We start from the raw sequence: 18,120 nt of genomic DNA, 5'->3' as shown, positions 1-18,120 counted from the left end.
AGCCCACGGATTGGAGGGAGGGATGGAGAGAAAGATTGTGGGAGGGGAGGGAGAGAAGACTAGCAAACGGAGCGGCCAGTCCTCAGTCTCTACAGCCCATGGATTGGAGGGAGGGATGGAGAGAAAGATTGTGGGAGGGGAGAGAGAGGAAGAGAAGACTAGCAAATGGAGCGGCCAATCCTCAGTCTCTACAGCCCACGGATTGGAGGGAGGGATGGAGAGAAAGATTGTGGGAGGGGAGAGAATACTAGAAAATGCAGCGGCCAGTCCTCAGTCTCTACAGCCCACGGATTGGAGGGAGGGATGGAGAGAAAGATTGTGGGAGGGGAGAGAGAGAAGACTAGCAAACGGAGCGGCCAGTCCTCAGTCTATACAGCCCAAAGATCACAGGGAGATGGAGGAAAGAATGGAGAAAAAAACAGAAGATGGAAATGGAGGGATGGAGAGAAAGAGGGAGATGGGAGATGGACTGCTTGTCAGTTAGCTCTCTTAACACAGTAGTTTATGAGTATCACTGCTGGAGAGCTGGGACCCTGGAGGTTTTTGACTGTGTGTGTGTGTAAATATATGTACATTATGTAAATGTGTGTGTTTTGGAAGGGAAGGGTAAGGAAAGTGACACTGAGTGAGAGAATGTGCTCTCCCTGCTTCCCTCCTGTTCACAGTCATTAAGTTGTGTGTGGAATTCATTTGTCTCTGAGTTTTGATTCCTTCCACCTCAAAAAATACATAATTCATTTCCACAGCTGCAGTGCAGGCCCCCTATGTCTGTTTATGAGTGTGTGTGTGTGTGTGTGTGTGTCAGGAATTAATACCGTATCGCATCCTGTTCCAAATAAACCAGCAGAAACAGAGGGGAGGCTTGTTTGCATTAGCGTGTCCCCGCTAGGCTAGTTGTCGGGCATTAAAACATGCAGATGAATGGATAATTCAGATTTTGGAAGATGTTGTTCACGACAACATCAGCACAGACAGGAGGGCAGGAGCCAACAAAGTTACCCCCAAGCAAGTGGGACACTGGGTTTGTTTTGATTAGGATGTAACTGGGTTTTGAGTGGAGAGGACACCTGAACCTCATTCATTATTGCACTACTATGCCACAAACGAATTACAGATAGTCTACACACAGTTTGCACCACTGCAGCATGCTGCCACTGCAGATTTAACTCTGCTTGTTTCATTCTGCATCTGTTATATGAAAACTCAGACCTGATCTGCATCTTGTGAAACTGCTGTGACAGATTTACTGTCACTGATCCAGTTCTACCAAGCTTTTTCAATAGTTCAGGTGGAACTTACATTTGTTCAATGTACTTTACTTTCTAATATCAATATTGTATAAAGGATTGAGGAAAAAAGCTCCTCTCTCCTCATATCCTCTGACATAGTTTTCCTCCTCGAGATCAACCATTCTCCCATCACTTACTCTGTCTGTCTCTCTCTCTCTCTCTCTCTCTCTCTTTCTCACTCAACTGAATTATAGAATGTTTCAAATTCAATGGACCAGATTAATGGAAGTGTCTGACATAATTGTATTTCTGAAAACGTAATCGCTCTTCTTGGTTTAGATAGAAGGACATATAGACACACTAGCACATAGCCCAACATAGACACACAAGATGTTTGTTACAGTAGCTAGGTTTCCATCCGATTGGGGACAGATTTTCATGCCAATATTCTGAAATCCGCATAAAGTCAGTATGTTCAACTCTACCTATAGTTAATAGCAAATGTTCCTAAACTCTGGTCTTGACACATGCGCTTTAGCAAACACCTAGCAGATACTCTGCGGGTAGGCTGTGTGAGTACTGGGTAGGTTAGTCTACATGATGAGATTATTATGAATAAGGGCGAGAATATTTTCATTAGTCAAATGGCAGTCAAGCATCGACATTGACAGATTTAGGTATAGGCAACATGGGTAGCCACCCAGGGAGGCATATTGCTGGGGGCGGCACAGGGCGCCTGCACAACAAATATCGGAATGGTGACATTTGTGCATTGGTTTTCTATTGCACATTTGCACATCACGTCAATGATATCATGTCACTGTGTGGGACTGTGGGTCAATTAACCTTGTCGGAGTGGGCACCCTGATTCTAGTTTCTGCGCTAGGCAGACTACTGCCTGGGAATGTCTCCCACTCAGAAGTACGAGATGGGGAGGGGGCAGTGGTAGATTGACCTCAGGTCTCCCCACTGGAAACCGAGGTAGGGTGAGTGGGGGAATCTATCAAATAGCGTACCTCTAACTCTGTGCTGTACTAATGCAATTAGTAAAATCAGTCACATTACGCAATGCTACCTAATAAACCATAATTCAGGCGGGAGACTCCGGCAGCGTCGGGCGGCTCCGGCAGCTCCTGGCTGACGGGCGGCTCCGGCAGCTCAGGAAAGACCGGAGACTCCTTCAGCTCAGGACAGATGGGAGACTCTGGCAGCTCAGGACAGACGGGAGACTCTGGCAGCTCAGGACAGACGGGAGACTCTGTCAGCACTGGACAGGCGGGAGCACCTGTAGGGAGGAGACAGCCAGCCTGGTGCAGGGGGCTGCCACCGGAGGGCTGGTGCATGGAGGTGGCACCGGATAGACCGGACCGTGAAGGCGCACTGGAGGTCTCAAGCACCGAGCCTGCCCAACCCTACCTGGCTGAATGCTCCCCGTAGCCAGGCCAGTGCGGCAAGGTGGAATAGCCCGCACTGGGCTGTGCTGGTGAACCGGGGACACCATGCATAGGGCTGGTGCCATGTACCCCGGCCCGAGGAGACGCAGTGGAGACCAGATGCGCTGAGCCGGCTTCATGGCAACTGGCTCGATGCCCACTCTAGCCCAGCCGATACGAGGCGCTGCTATGTACCGCACTGGGCTATGCCTGCGCACTAGGGACACCGTGCACCTCACGGCATAACATGGTGCCTGCCCGGTCCACCTCTCTCCACGGTAAGCACGGGGAGTTGGCTCAGGTTTCCTACCTGACTTAGCCACACTCCCCGTGTGCCCCCCCCAATAGATTTTTGGGGTTGCCTCTCGTGCTTCCAGCCGCGCTGCCGTGCTGCCTCCTCATACCTCCGCTTTCGCTGCCTCCAGCTCTGCCTTGGGGCGGCGATATTCCCCAGTCTGTGCCCAGGGTCCTTTGCCGTCCAAAATCTCCTCCCATGTCCAGGAGTCTGGAGATCGCTGCTGCTGCCCGTTACCACGCTGCTTGGTCCTTGGTTGGTGGGTGATTCTGTAACGCTCGTCTTCTTCCTCTGAGGAGGAGTAGGAGAGATCGGACCAATGCACAACGTGGTAAGATCCTTTATTTACATGAACACTAAACTACAAAATAACAACGTGAAATACCGAAAACAAACGAAACAGTCCCGGACACGGAAAATAATCACCCACAACTCAAAAGTGAAACTAGGCTACCTAAGTATGGTTCTCAATCAGGGACAACGATTGACAGCTGCCTCTGATTGAGAACCATACCAGGCCAAACACAGAAATCCCAAAACATAGATAAAGGAACATAGACAACCCACCCAACTCACGCCCTGACCATACTAAACAAAGACAGAACCAAATAACTAAGGTCAGAACGTGACACTTTTCTCGCGTAAAAACTGTGGATGGAAACGTGGTTAATGACAGTAATTGAGTTCCAGAGGGGAATGCACATGCTCAGTGAAGAGCAGAAACAGCAGTCTAATGTAATAATGCTGGATGTGCATCATGCAGCTCTCAGAGATGGTAAATGTCCTTGTGAACCCAATGGAGGTGAAGTTTGAGCACAAAGTAGCAAATTACTATTGAATAACAGTTAGGTTAGAGCACTAAATAACAGTTAGGTTAGAGCACTAAATAACAGTTAGGTTAGAGCACTAAATAACAGTTAGGTTAGAGCACTAAATAACAGTTAGGTTAGAGCACTAAATAACAGTTAGGTTAGAGCACTAAATAACAGTTAGGTTAGAGCACTAAATAACAGTTAGGTTAGAGCACTAAATAACTGTTACGTTAGAGCACTCTTTGAGTCACTGACACAAAACCTTGAGAGCCTTGACTTTATTGCCCCATACTAAGCATGGCTTTATGGACTCTTGATGACTTTATGGACTCTTGATGGCTTTATGGACTCTTGATGGCTTAGAGGCTTTACATTTTCAATGTGTCCTCTCTCTCTCTCTCTCTCTCTCTCTCTCTGTTGTGAGGCAGATGACTACATGAGCCATCACTGTGCAGGGCCATTGTTACGGATACAGGTATCCTGTGTGTGTGTATATCCTGTGTTCTTTTCTCTCCTTCTCCCCTCACAGGTGAAAATCATCACTCCCCAATCAGTCACCAATCAATCATCAATCAGAAGACACACCTCCTCCTGTTTCCTACCCAATCACAGTTCCTTTCCCTTGGTTTAAAAACCCTGTCAGTTGTTTGCTCTAGAGCTCAATCTCTCTGTAAATGCCATATGTCTGTAGATCTCTCTGTTTCACCCTCTCCTATTATGTCTCTCTATCACTCTTTATGTATAGAGCTCTCTTTTGTTTGAGCACCTCCATATCACTTTGTCCTCACCTCTGAGTATTGTTTTTGGTTATGGTGTTTGTTTGCTGGTGGGAAAAGGGGGAACCAAGACAAGTCGCCCATGGGCATACACTACCCGTAGGTAAACTTTGTTAAAAACACTAGTTAGAACTGGGTGGACCACCCACTGTATTTTTGATTAGTTAGTTAGCTGTTGTTGAGCTAGGCTAGTCTAGATTAGGGGTGTTTTGGATGCTTATTGTTTCTTTCTTTGGGTCCAGGGCCCTTTTCCTGCTCCCCCCCCATTACCGTGTGTTTTCTAGTAAACCATGTGTTTGATGGTAATGTAGTTGTCTGTGGTTATTTCGTTCTCACTTTTTCACTATTATAATTTGCATAAGTTATGTTACGGGTCTCGTTACCATCTCCCCTAGACTGTCGGGCCAAAAGGGATTCGTAACATAAGTGGGGGCTCATCCGGGATTTGTCATTACTGACACCCATGCCATTCGTGCAAATTGTTGTAGTGGTATAGTTCAGTGTTGAGTGTCATAGCTGATGAAGCATTAGTGTTTGCTATTTTGTTGGCTCTTGTCTGGTAGTTCAAAATGGATACATTTGATTTGAAATCCTTTTTGGATAACCCTTCGTGGGAGGTTTTTGACAAATGTCGTAGAGTTGATTTAATGACCTTGGCTGGCCATTATTCTATATCGATTCCACAGAGTGTAGTTAAGGCGGAGGTTAATTAAACAGCTGGTGTTAAATGTTTTGTTGGAAGAGCAGGTGCGTGTTTTACCGCTGCCTGAGCCTACTACCCCTGTTGCGGATGTTGCTGCTCCTGTAAGATTGTCAATGTCTGAGAACGAGTGCGAGGCTAAAACACCAGCCACCTTGTCCCGTTTTGATCCACTCTCCCCACTGTCAAACGGTGATGCCAGGAGGGATGTCCGTTTGACACAGCTCCAACTGGAGGCGGAAGAGAGCCCAAATTAGGCAAGAGAAATGTGTAAAACAGCGGCAGTTGGAGATGTGTAAAATTGAGGCAGACAGAGAACAAAGGCAGTTGGAGTTCAAAATGCGCCAGATGGAACTGGAGGCAGAGACAGCGAGGCTAGCCTTCGTCCCTATTGTGCCTGTTAGTGAGCCGTCCTCACCAGCTGTGTCCTCAAACACGTTTGACATTAGTAGGCAGATTGCCTTAGTACCTTTGTTCAGAGTCGGCGGTTGACTCCTATTTTTGTGTATTTGAGTGTTTAGCCGCAGCATTGAAATGGCCTGAAGAGGTATGGTGCCTATTACTTCAGTGTAAATTAACTGGTAAAGCCCAAGAGGTTTTGTCAGCGCTACCTCTGGAGGACAGTTTGAATTATGAAGTGGTCAAAGCTACTGTTCTTCGTGCCTATGAGCTTGTGCCTGAGGCATACCGACAGAGATTTAGGTCTCATAGAAAGTCTTCTAGTAAGACTTATGTGGAATTTGCTAGAGACAAGGGAAATCTGTTTGATAAATGGCATGCTGCTAGTAAGGTAACTGATTTCAACTCTCTCCGGGAGTTAAACTTGTTGGAAGAGTTTAAAAATTGTTTACCCGAACGCATTGTAGTTTACCTAAACGAACAGAAAGTATCCTCCCTGGCAGAAGCGTCTGTGTTGGCAGACGAGTTTGTGTTGACGCACAAGAGTGTGTTTTCGGCTCATACTGAGAGTAGAGCCACTGAGTTGCCTACCTTTAGCCCTAGTCGACCAGGAATATATCAAGCACGCCAGAAGAATGGGCGTCCCTGTTTCTATTGGCATAAAGTGGGACATATGATTAATGATTGCTTCCTGCTTAAACGCAAACAAGGGATGCCTCTTCGTGCCAAGCCGCCAACAGGTGTTGCTCTAATTCATACAGTTGTGAGGTCTGCAACGAAACAGGTGCCTCAGGGTAACTGCAGTTTGAAAGTCTCAGTCCCCGACCGCAGTTATGAACCGTTCCTTTGAGGGGTTTGTGTCCCAAACGAATGACGAAGCGTCTCAGCATCCGGTTAAAATCCTTAGAGATACTGGTGCGGCACAGTCGTTTATATTGTCTGATGTGTTGCCCTTATCTGACGATACATACTGTGGTTCCAGTGTGTTAGTGCAGGGTATTGAAATGGGTTTTGTCCCAGTGCCATTGCACTTTGTGAAAGTACACTCTGAGTTAATCAGTGGAATATTCAGAGTGGGGGTACGTCCTATGTTGCCAGTGAAAGGTGTGACCTTTATAATGGGTAACGATATTGCCGGAGGAAAGGTAGTACCCGTATTGGAAGTATTGGATAAAAGTGACCACTCTCTCTCGAATGAGCTGGCACAGAGTTATCCACATGTGTTCCCCGCTTGTGCTGTCACTCCTGCTCAGGCACGACAAGAGGGTGATGAGATAGATTTGTCGAACACTGTTCTGTTCAAAGAGGTTGATCAAGAGGCTGGGTTGTGTGCTACCTCTGGGAATCTGATCACCTCTGACAAACAATCCCGGAAAGAATTGAAGAATGTTGAACTTATTGCTGATGCAATACAGTTACCAGTCACTCGTGAGCAGCTGATTGCTAACCAAAAGGTTGACAACAAGCTTGCTAAATGTTTTTCTAGTGTTGTCTCATTGGAAGATGTAAAGAAAAAGAACGTGGCTTACTTCATTGATGGCAATCTCCTCTTGCGTAAATGGAAATCCCATGTTGACGCGGGTGGAGATTGGAATGCTGTTTACCAAATAGTGATTCCTACAGCCTTTCGACAAAATGTGTTATCCCTTGCTCATGATCACCAGTGGTCTGGTCATTTAGGAATCACAAAGACTTATGATCGGATCCTTTCGACATTTCTTTTGGCCGGGTTTAAAACAAGATGTGGCTCAGTTCTGTCGGACATGTCACACCTGTCAGATAACAGGAAAACCAAATCCGGTTATTCCTCCCGCTCCTCTTTGTCCAATACCTGTCATAGGTGAACCATTCGAACATGTGGTGGTTGATTGTGTCAGACCGTTACCGAAGACAAAATCGGGTAACCAGTTTTTGTTAACGATTATGTGTATGGCTACAAGATACCCTGAGGCCATTCCTCTAAGAAGGATTGCAGCTCCGATAGTGAGTAAAGGCTTAATTAAATTCTTCATGACATTCGGGTTACCTAAGGTGGTACAAAGTGATTAAGGTACCAATTTCCTATCCAAGCTCTTCAAGCAGGTGTTAAAATTCTTGTCAATTACGCACCGTATGGCAAGCGCATATCACCCAGAGTCTCAGGGTGCGCTTGAAAGATGGCATCAGACACTGGAGTCTATGCTAAGTAAATATTGTTTGGAATCTGAGAAAGATTGGGATGAGGGAGTTCCTCTAGTTTTGTTTGCTGCTCGTGAAACTGTGCAGGAGTCCCTACGTTTCAGCCCGTCTGAACTAGTGTTTGGTCACACAGTGAGAGGACCAATAAAGGCCTTAAAGAACAGTTCTTGTCCCAAGAGTTGTGTACAGGAGATGAGAATGTGTTGGACTATGTTAGTCGCTTTCGTGAGCACCTACACCAAGCTTGTGGTCTCGCAAAGGAATCTCTGTCTTCCTCACAGAGGAGCATGAAAAGACACTATGATAAAGAGGCTGTTTCTCGTCCACTACAGCCAGGTGACCAAGTACTGGTGTTATTGCCTGTTCCAGGATCTTCACTGTCAGCTGGTTTCTCTGGTCCCTATTTAATTGAAAAGAAAATAAGTGAAACTGACTATGTGCTCCTGATAGTGCTCCTGATAGACAACGCCAATCTCGTGTGTGTCACATTAACATGTTGAAAGCATACCACACCCGACCCATCACACAGTTAGATAGTTCAAAAACAGAGGAAGGTACTGCTGTCCCTCTGCTACTTCTGCTATGATAGTGGACTGTCATATTGATGAGGTTGATGGAGATGGATTGGAGTTGCGCAATACTCAGCAGCAGTGTGTTAGATTGCCCAACTCAGAAATGCTGCTGTCTATCCAGTCAGGTCTGGTTCATTTAATGGACGGACAGGCCGATGATATTGTGAGGCTACTACACAGTTTTCCATGTCTCTTTAATGACGTTCCTACTCGCACAAACGTGTTGGAACATGACATTAATGTTGGAAATGCTACACCTATCAAGCAACACCCATATCGTATCAACGCTTCCAAGAGGAAGATAATGAGGGATGAGGTGAGATATTTGTTGGAGAATGACCTGGCTAAGCCAAGTTCAAGCCCTTGGAGTTCTCCTTGCATTCTGGTTCCTAAACCTGATGGTATGTCCAGGTTATGTACGGATTATCGAATGGTAAATTCTGTCACAATGCCAGATTCGTTCCCGTTACCCAAACTGGATGACTGTATCGACACTATTGGTGCTGCTAAGTATGTAACTAAGTTGGACCTCTTAAAAGGTTACTGGCAGGTTCCGTTAACTCCACGTGCTTCTGAGATTTCTGCCTTTGTGACCCCAGATAACTTCCTACAGTACTCAGTCATGGCTTTTGGGATGCGAAATGCACCAGCCACTTTCCAACGACTGGTTAACTCCGTATTAGCTGGCGTTCCTAATTGTAGTGCATACCTTGATGACCTAGTAATTTATTAATCTGAGTGGTCAGATCATGTTGACTCTCTAAGGGTAGTATGTGAACGGTTGGCAGCTGCTTCTCTAACCCTGAACTTGGCAAAGTGCGAGTTTGGGAAGGCTACTGTTACCTATCTCGGTAAAGATGTCGGCCATGGACAGGTGCGCCCTGTTGATGCCAAGGTCTTGGCTATAACTGCATTCCCCTGAGAGCTACGCCGCTTTTTAGGGATGGTTGGCTACTACCGTAGTTTCTGTAAGAACTTCTCTGCTGTAGTTGCTCCATTAACCAATTTGCTCAGTCCGGCTAGATCATTTGTGTGGTCCCCTGATTGTAAGAGAGCTTTTGAATCTGCAAAAGCCCTCTTATGTAATACCCTGTACTTGCTGCTCTGGATTTTGAACAACCATTCAAACTTGAGGTAGATGCTAGTGCCAGAGGTGCTGGTGCTGTTCTACTGCAGCAGGACAAGAGTGGAGTGGATCATCCCGTTTGTTATTTTTCACGAAAATGTTATAAATGTCAAACAAACTATGCGACAATAGAACAAGAAGCTCTTGCTTTATTGTTATCTCTGCAATACTTTGAGGTATATATTGGTTCCAGTGCCCTACCAGTGATTGTATATACTGACCACAACCCCTTAGTGTTTCTCCACCGAATGTACAACCAGAACCAGCGCCTTATGCGTTGGGCGCTTATTGTACAGAATTATAATTTGGAGATCCGCCACAAAAAGGGTTCAGATAATGTGTTAGCAGATGCTTTGTCTCGTGTGTAAATGATGATTTTTGTATGTTTAGTAAGGTTGATTTCGTTGTTGATCTTGTGGGTATTCATTGTAATACTGTGGTCGCAATCCCCCCATGGGTTGCTCTTTTAAGGGTGGGAGTGTTACGGATACAGGTATCCTGTGTGTGTGTGTGTGTGTGTGTGTGTGTGTGTGTGTGTGTATCCTGTGTTCTTTTCTCTCCTTCTCCCCTCACAGGTGAAAATCATCACTCCCCAATCAGTCACCAACAAATCATCAATCAGAAGACACACCTGTTTCCTACCCAATCACATTTCCTTTCCCTTGGTTTAAAAACCCTGTCAGTTGTTGCTCTAGAGCTCAATCTCTCTGTAAATGCCATATGTCTAGATCGCTCTGTTTCACCCTCTCCTACTATGTCTCTTTATGTATTGAGCTCTATTTTGTTTGAGCACCTCCATATCACTTTGTCCTCACCTGTGAGGTGATGGTGTTTGTTTGCTGGTTGGAAAAGGGGGAACCAAGACAAGTCGCCCATGGGCATACACTACCCGTAGGTAAACTTAGTTAAAAACACTAGTTAGAACTGGGCGGGACACCCACTGTATTTTTGGTTAGTTAGTTAGCTGTTGAACTAGTCTAGATTAGGGGTGTTTTGGATGCTTATTGTTTCTTTCTTTGGGTCCAGCTCAGCCCCTTTTCCTGCCCCCCCCCATTACCGTGTGTTTTCCAATAAACCATGTGTTTGACAGTAATTTAGTTGTCTGTGGTTATTTCGTTCTCACTTTTACTTTTTTTTGTTATGTTACGGGTCTCATTACCATCTCCCCTAGACTGTCGGGCCAAAAGGGATTCGTAACAGCCATGCACAGACCTTTAATGGAGCAGGTGTTCAAAGTGGAAAAAGTGAGGCAACATGTTTGAAGTTTTTAAAGTCATCTTTATGGAATACACATTGTATTCAGTGCATTCGGAAAGTATTCAAACCCCTTGACTTTTTCCATATTTTGTTACGTTACAGCCTTATTTTAAAATTGATCAAATGGTTTTTATCCCTCATCGATCTACACACAATACCCACAATGAGAAAGCAAAAATCGTTTTTTAGATTTTTTTATTGTGCTCATTTATATAAAAAAAACCTGAAATATCACATTTACATAACTATTCAGACTCTTTACTCAGTACTTTGTTGAAACACCTTTGGCAGCGATTACAGCCTAGACTCTTCTTGGGTATGACGCTACAAGATCCTAAACATTCTGGAGCAGGTTTTCATCAAGGATCTCTCTATACTTTGCTCCGTTCATCTTTCCCTCGATCTTGACTAGTCTCCCAGCTGAAAACCATCCCCACAGCATGATGCTGCCACCACTATGCTTCACTGTAGGGATGGTGCCAGCTTTCCTCCAGACGTGATGCTTGGCATTCAGGCCAAAGAGTTCAATCTTGGTTTCAACAGACCAGAGAATCTTGTTTCTCATGGTCTATTAGTCCTTTAAGTTTATTTTGGCAAACTCCAACAGGTAAGTAAAGAAATAAAACAACAGTTAAAAGACAGGCTATATACAGTAGCGAGGCTACATACAGACACCGGTTAGTCAGGCTGATTGAGGTAGTATGTACATGTAGATATGGTTAAAGTGACTATGCATATATGATGAACAGAGAGTAGCAGTAGCGTAGAAGAGTGGTTGGCGGGTGGTGGGTTGGACACAATGCAGATAGCCCGGTTAGCCAATGTGCGGGAGCACTGGTTGGTCGGCCCAATTGAGGTAGTATGTACATGAATGTATAGCTAAAGTGACTATGCATATACAGTGCCTTGCGAAAGTATTCGGCCCCCTTGAACTTTGTGACCTTTTGCCACATTTCAGGCTTCAAACATAAAGATATAAAACTGTATTTTTTGTGAAGAATCAACAACAAGTGGGACACAATCATGAAGTGGAACAACATTTATTGGATATTTCAAACTTTTTTTACAAATCAAAAACTGAAAAATTGGGCGTGCAAAATTATTCAGCTTTCAGTGCAGCAAACTCTCTCCAGAAGTTCAGTGAGGATCTGAATGATCCAATGTTGACCTAAATGACTAATGATGATAATCTGTACCCAGTGGAATGTCTATTCAAAATGAGACATTCCAAGGAAATGGTTCATAAGAATGCTTTCACACTGGGATCTCGTTTATTTCAATGACGGTTGTTTTTAGACAGGTTTTGACTGATAAGATAAAGACTGAATCTAAAGACAAAGATAAGAGTCTTTCTGATTTATTAGAATTATACAATATTTATTTGCAACGATACTTAGGCTGAACCTACTTTCTCTCGGGTGATGTTTTGGCTTCCAGGCCTCTTTAAACACCTTTTGCAAGCTCTGGCCTCGTTCTCCATCTTGCCCAAAACCCTGAGAAATGGAAACGTGAAAGAACACAAATCTTCAAACTGATTCAAAACATCCACGGTCTGGAAACCGTACCAGAGAAATGCTTATCTGAATTTGAACACATTGTAACGCTTTTGACACCAACCCCAGAGAGCGAGTCAGACCGACACACTCACACACAACAACAGTCCCATGCCAGCTGCAAAGTGGAGAGTGGACGCCTGCTGATGAGTCGAGCGATAAACTCCATTCAGACTCTCACTGCAAACAGCTACGTGCTGCCAAGTGTGACTTATGGAGGGGATTTTCAAAGCAGCGTATCATAACTGAGTAAATATTATTTGTAGCAGATACGGGATAGGGCCAGGCAGCGGGGATGCAATGCATGCATTCAAACAAGCCTCCCAGTTCTCTCCAACTTTGGGAGGAAAGTAACCTGCTGGTTCTGCTCTGTTCTTAAAAAAAAAAATGGAATTCTGGAACTGGTGCTGTGTTTATCAGTTCTCTTTCAGTGCCTGTGTGAAGGACGTCAAATCTGCCACACTAATTAAAATTAAACAGACTAAAAGCAGGTATGTGTATTTACTAGAAGATACATAATTACAAACCTCTAGTCTACATGACAAATACACCAACAAGTGTTGACAATGATAGAAGCTATGTATCAGAACTGAGTGAAGGATTGTTTTAATGAACTCATTAAATAGTGGTTGGAACATGAGACCCAACTCCCTCAGGTACTGCTTCATAAAACCTGGCAGAGAGACATGTGTGCATCCCAAATAGCACCCTATTCCCTATATAGTGCACTACTTTTGACCAGGGCCCATATATGACTGGTCAAAAGTAGCACACTATGTAGGGAATAGGGTGCCATTTGAGACACAGACATGCTCTTTCAGAGGCCAGTTGTGAATGGAACAGTAGATTGAATCATCTTCAGACGTGATTGAAATGATGTAGAGGTGTATCATTTATCATGAATGTGTGAATAGCATCTCTACGAGTGGAAACAGGTGGATATGGGGAAAGGGAAGAGATGGGGGGAACGACTGTACAATTAACTAGAGGAGTAGATGGAGGGAGGCATTGGGGGAGTGAAGTTGGTAGTATGTGGTAGAGGGGGAGGAAAAGAGGAAGAGAGTTGAAGTACAGAATTCTGCATCTGAGATGACACATGCTTCAGTGATGATGGAGGGAAAATGGAAGAGAGGGAGGCTTCAGACAGATGGATGATGATAATTCCAACCTGTCTGTCTGCCTGTCTGCCTGTCTGTCTGTCCAACACTTGATCTCATTATCTTGTTCTCTCTCTAGGAGAGGAGAGAGTCCATCACGTACATGACTTCTGATCATTGTGACACACATCAAACACACAGATCATGCTAAATCAAATCAAATCAAATTTTATTTGTCACATACACATGGTTAGCAGATGTTAATGCGAGTGTAGCGAAATGCTTGTGCTTCTAGTTCCGACAATGCAGTAATAACGGACAAGTAATCTAACTAACAATTCCAAAAAACTACTGTCTTATACACAGTGTAAGGGGGTAAAGAATATGTACATAAGGATATATGAATGAGTGATGATACAGAGCAGCATAGGCAAGATACAGTAGGTGATATCGAGTACAGTATATACATATGAGATGAGTATGTAAACCAAGTGCATAGTTAAAGTGGCTAGTGATACATGTATTACATAAGGATGCAGTCGATGATATAGAGTACAGTATCTACGTATGCATATGAGATGAATAATGTAGGGTAAGTAACATTATATAAGGTAGCATTGTTTAAAGTGGCTAGTGATATATTTACATCATTTCCCATCAATTCCCATTATTAAAGTGGCTGGAGTAGAGTCAGTGTCATTGACAGTGTGTTGGCAGTAGCCACTCAATGTTAGTGGTGGCTGTTTAACAGTCTGATGGCCTTGAGATAGAAGCTGTTTTTCAGTCTCTCGGTCCCAGCTTTGATGCACCTGTACTGACCTCGCCTTCTGGATGACAGCGGGGTGAACAGGCAGTGGCTCGGGTGGTTGATGTCCTTGATGATCTTTATGGCCTTCCTGTAGCATCGGGTGGTGTAGGTGTCCTGGAGGGCAGGTAGTTTGCCCCCGGTGATGCGTTGTGCAGACCTCACTACCCTCTGGAGAGCCTTACGGTTGAGGGCGGTGCAGTTGCCATACCAGGCGGTGATACAGAATTGAGATTCTACTTTGTCTCTGTACTGGCGCTTAGCTTGTTTGATAGCCTTGCGGAGGGAATAGCTGCACTGTTTGTATTCAGTCATGTTACCAGACACCTTGCCCTGATTAAAAGCAGTGGTTTGCGCCTTCAGTTTCACACGAATGCTGCCATCAATCCACGGTTTCTGGTTAGGGAATGTTTTAATCGTTGCTATGGGAACGACATCTTCAACGCACGTTCTAATGAACTCGCACACCGAATCAGCGTATTCGTCAATGTTGTTGTCTGACGCGATACGAAACATCTCCCAGTCCACGTGATGGAAGCAGTCTTGGAGTGTGGAGTCAGCTTGGTCAGACCAGCGTTGGACAGACCTCAGCGTGGGAGCTTCTTGTTTTAGTTTCTGTCTGTAGGCAGGGATCAACAAAATGGAGTCGTGGTCAGCTTTTCCGAAAGGGGGGCGGGGCAGGGCCTTATATGCGTCGCGGAAGATAGAGTAACAATGATCCAGGGTCTTTCCACCCCTGGTTGCGCAATCGATATGCTGATAAAATTTAGGGAGTCTTGTTTTCAGATTAGCCTTGTTAAAATCCCCAGCTACAATGAATGCAGCCTCCGGATAAATCGTTTCCAGTTTGCAGAGAGTTAAATAAAGTTCGTTCAGAGCCATCGATGTGTCTGCTTGGGGGGGGGATATATACGGCTGTGATTATAATCGAAGAGAATTCTCTTGGTAGATAATGCGGTCTACATTTGATTGTGAGGAATTCCAAATCAGGTGAACAGAAGGATTTGAGTTCCTGTATGTTTCTTTCATCACACCATGTCACGTTGGTCATAAGGCATACGCCCCCGCCCCTCTTCTTACCAGAAAGATGTTTGTTTCTGTCGGCGCGATGCGTGGAGAAACCCGCTGGCTGCACCGCTTCGGATAGCGTCTCTCCAGTTAGCCATGTTTCCGTGAAGCAGAGAACGTTACAGTCTCTGATGTCCCTCTGGAATGCTACCCTTGCTCGGATTTCATCAACCTTGTTGTCAAGAGACTGGACATTGGCAAGAAGAATGCTAGGGAGTGGTGCACGGTGTGCCCGTCTCCGGAGTCTGACCAGAAGACCGCTTCGTTTCCCTCTTTTTCTGAGTCGTTTTTTTGGGTCGCTGCATGTAATCCGCTCCGTTGCACTGGTTGTAAGGCAGAACACAGGATCCGCATCGCGAAAAACATATTCTTGGTCGTACTGATGGTGAGTTGACGCTGATCTTATATTCAGTAGTTCTTCTCGGCTGTATGTAATGAAACCTAAGATGACCTGGGGTACTAGTGTAAGAAATAACACGTAAAAAAACAAAAAACTGCATAGTTTCCTAGGAACGCGAAGCGAGGCGGCCATCTCTGTCGGCGCCGGAAGTAAATAATGCTACATCATATCCTGTGTTTTTGACAGCCTTTCCTTCACATAACCTTGTAACTCCCAATCATAAACTCTGAAGAGATTTTGCCGCTCTCCAATCCCTTTCAGGGGGAGAGACCCTTCACAGGTTCCAAGCAATCTGCGAGACTCTGGAAATACTCTTTGTAGTGCAGTTTGGCTCTAAAAACACACTCTGCTCTGTGGTGGAACATTTTTAGGAAGAAAAGACTTGAATCCCAGTAGAGAAGGCCCTCCAGAACACTCTACCAGAGCATGGCTTTTAAAACATTCTCTTAGTTGAAACGTTTTTACTTGTCTGCAAAAACACCCATTGGATTGTGAAATATGTCTTGAGAATCACTCTGTTGGAAAACATTAATCTAGAATACAATCATTGCATGTGGCAGAGTTCTGATAAGAGAAACGGTTTCTCTGGGTGTCTTGTGGCATTTTGTATTTCCTTTCAATGCACAGCAGTGTCCTAGAATATTGGACAGTTGGATTTCATCTGTTTGAATTCTGAGTGCAGCACAAGCATTTTCTCCAACTGTCAAAACATTCAAATTAATTTAGAATGCATACCGGAGATGTGTTGGTTGCAGTTTTTGGGGAGGTGTGCTTTTGGCTGTTACTATTAACATAATACTCACTTATAGGAATGGGTAATTGTTTACCAGTTGATAGCTATCATTATGGTTTTAAGGAGGTAGCATTGAATTGGGTACAGTCATATCTAACTGACAGGAAACAGTCCACCTATATCAAAGGTTAATTTTCTACCCCTCATGTGTTAAACTGTGGAATACCGCAGGGCAGCTGCCTTGGGCCACTTCTTTATTTAACATATACCAGCGACCTTCCCTGAAACTCAAGCTACTATATTTGCAGATGATACTACAATTTATGAAGCAAGACAATCGGTTCAACAGGTACAGCAAGCTTTACAAGGAGATTTGGAGAATATCAAGGAGTGGGTTTGCCAGAACAAACTTGTTTTAAACACCAAGAAAACCAAAGTTATGTTGGTCTGTTCCACTAGGAAAAGGACAAAACAGCATGGGATATGATTAAGTATGGGAGGAGTACAAATTGAAGAAGTGGGCAGAAACCAAACTATTGGGAGTGCAGCCAGACAACTGCTTATCATGGTCCTCTCAAATAACTCATCTATGTAAAACAATTATTAAAACAGCATGCATAATCAGAAGGATAGCTAAATATTTACCAGGAAAAATTGAGAGTCAGGTGAACTACTGTCCTGTGGTCTGGGGAAATGCATCATCAAGTGAAGTTCGGAGGCTGCAGAATGCACAGAACAAAGCAGCAAGGATTGTTTTAAGGTGGAGCTATGGTTCTTCTGTTGCAGTCATGCGCAATGTTCTTGTTTGGTCATCAATCGACAAGATAATTGGAAAAAACATGCTTATTTTATTTCAGAATATACATAATTTAAAACGGCCAAGTTCTATTCACAACGGTATTCAGTTGGTAAGAGACAGACATTATGTAAATACTAGGAATAGATTGTCCACCATCTATGCGTTATCCAGACAGAAATAGGAAAAGTAACATTTCGATTTAGAGCAATAAAGAAATTGAATAAATTAACTGAGCAAACCAGAAATCTTTCAATATATAAATTTAAACATTATTTTAAAACCATTTTAATATAATACAAAGAAATGTTGTGGGACTACAGTAGATGAAGAATCAATATTTTTTAGATTGAGTATTTATTGGGTCATTATGTTTGTAATAGTGTGTTATATGTGAAAATGTGTTCGTATTATAAATTGTATTTGAATGTTTAAGGACTCTTGGAAGATTAGTCCAAATGGGGACTAAAAGAGATCCAAATCAAATCCCATAAAGCCATCAATGAAAACCACATATTTTCATCTTCGTCTGTGGTTTGATAACTTCCTGTTCTTCCACAGACTCCGGCTGGACCAAAGGGGATGTTGCGATTCCACTCCATTATGGACGTTCCCATTGCAAAAAAAATATTGTAATCAGATTACTAGATTATTACTTCTAGGATTACTTTTAAATTCAGAATGGATATTTGCTATTTTTTGGGGGGGAGACGTTTTTGTGATATTGATATTCAAAGTGATTATGATATGAGGGTTTGGCTTGGAAATATTATTTTGCCTGGTCACTGACAGCTGATTTTGAAACCAAAATTGAACTTTTTGGCAACAATGCAAAACGTTATGTTTGGCGTAAAAGCAACACAGCTCATCACCCTGAACACACCATCCCCA

The sequence above is a fragment of the Oncorhynchus kisutch genome, linkage group LG14 (assembly GCF_002021735.2).
Source record: "Oncorhynchus kisutch isolate 150728-3 linkage group LG14, Okis_V2, whole genome shotgun sequence".
NCBI classification, from domain to species: domain Eukaryota; kingdom Metazoa; phylum Chordata; class Actinopteri; order Salmoniformes; family Salmonidae; genus Oncorhynchus; species Oncorhynchus kisutch.
Note: the sequence above shows the minus strand (reverse complement) of the source record.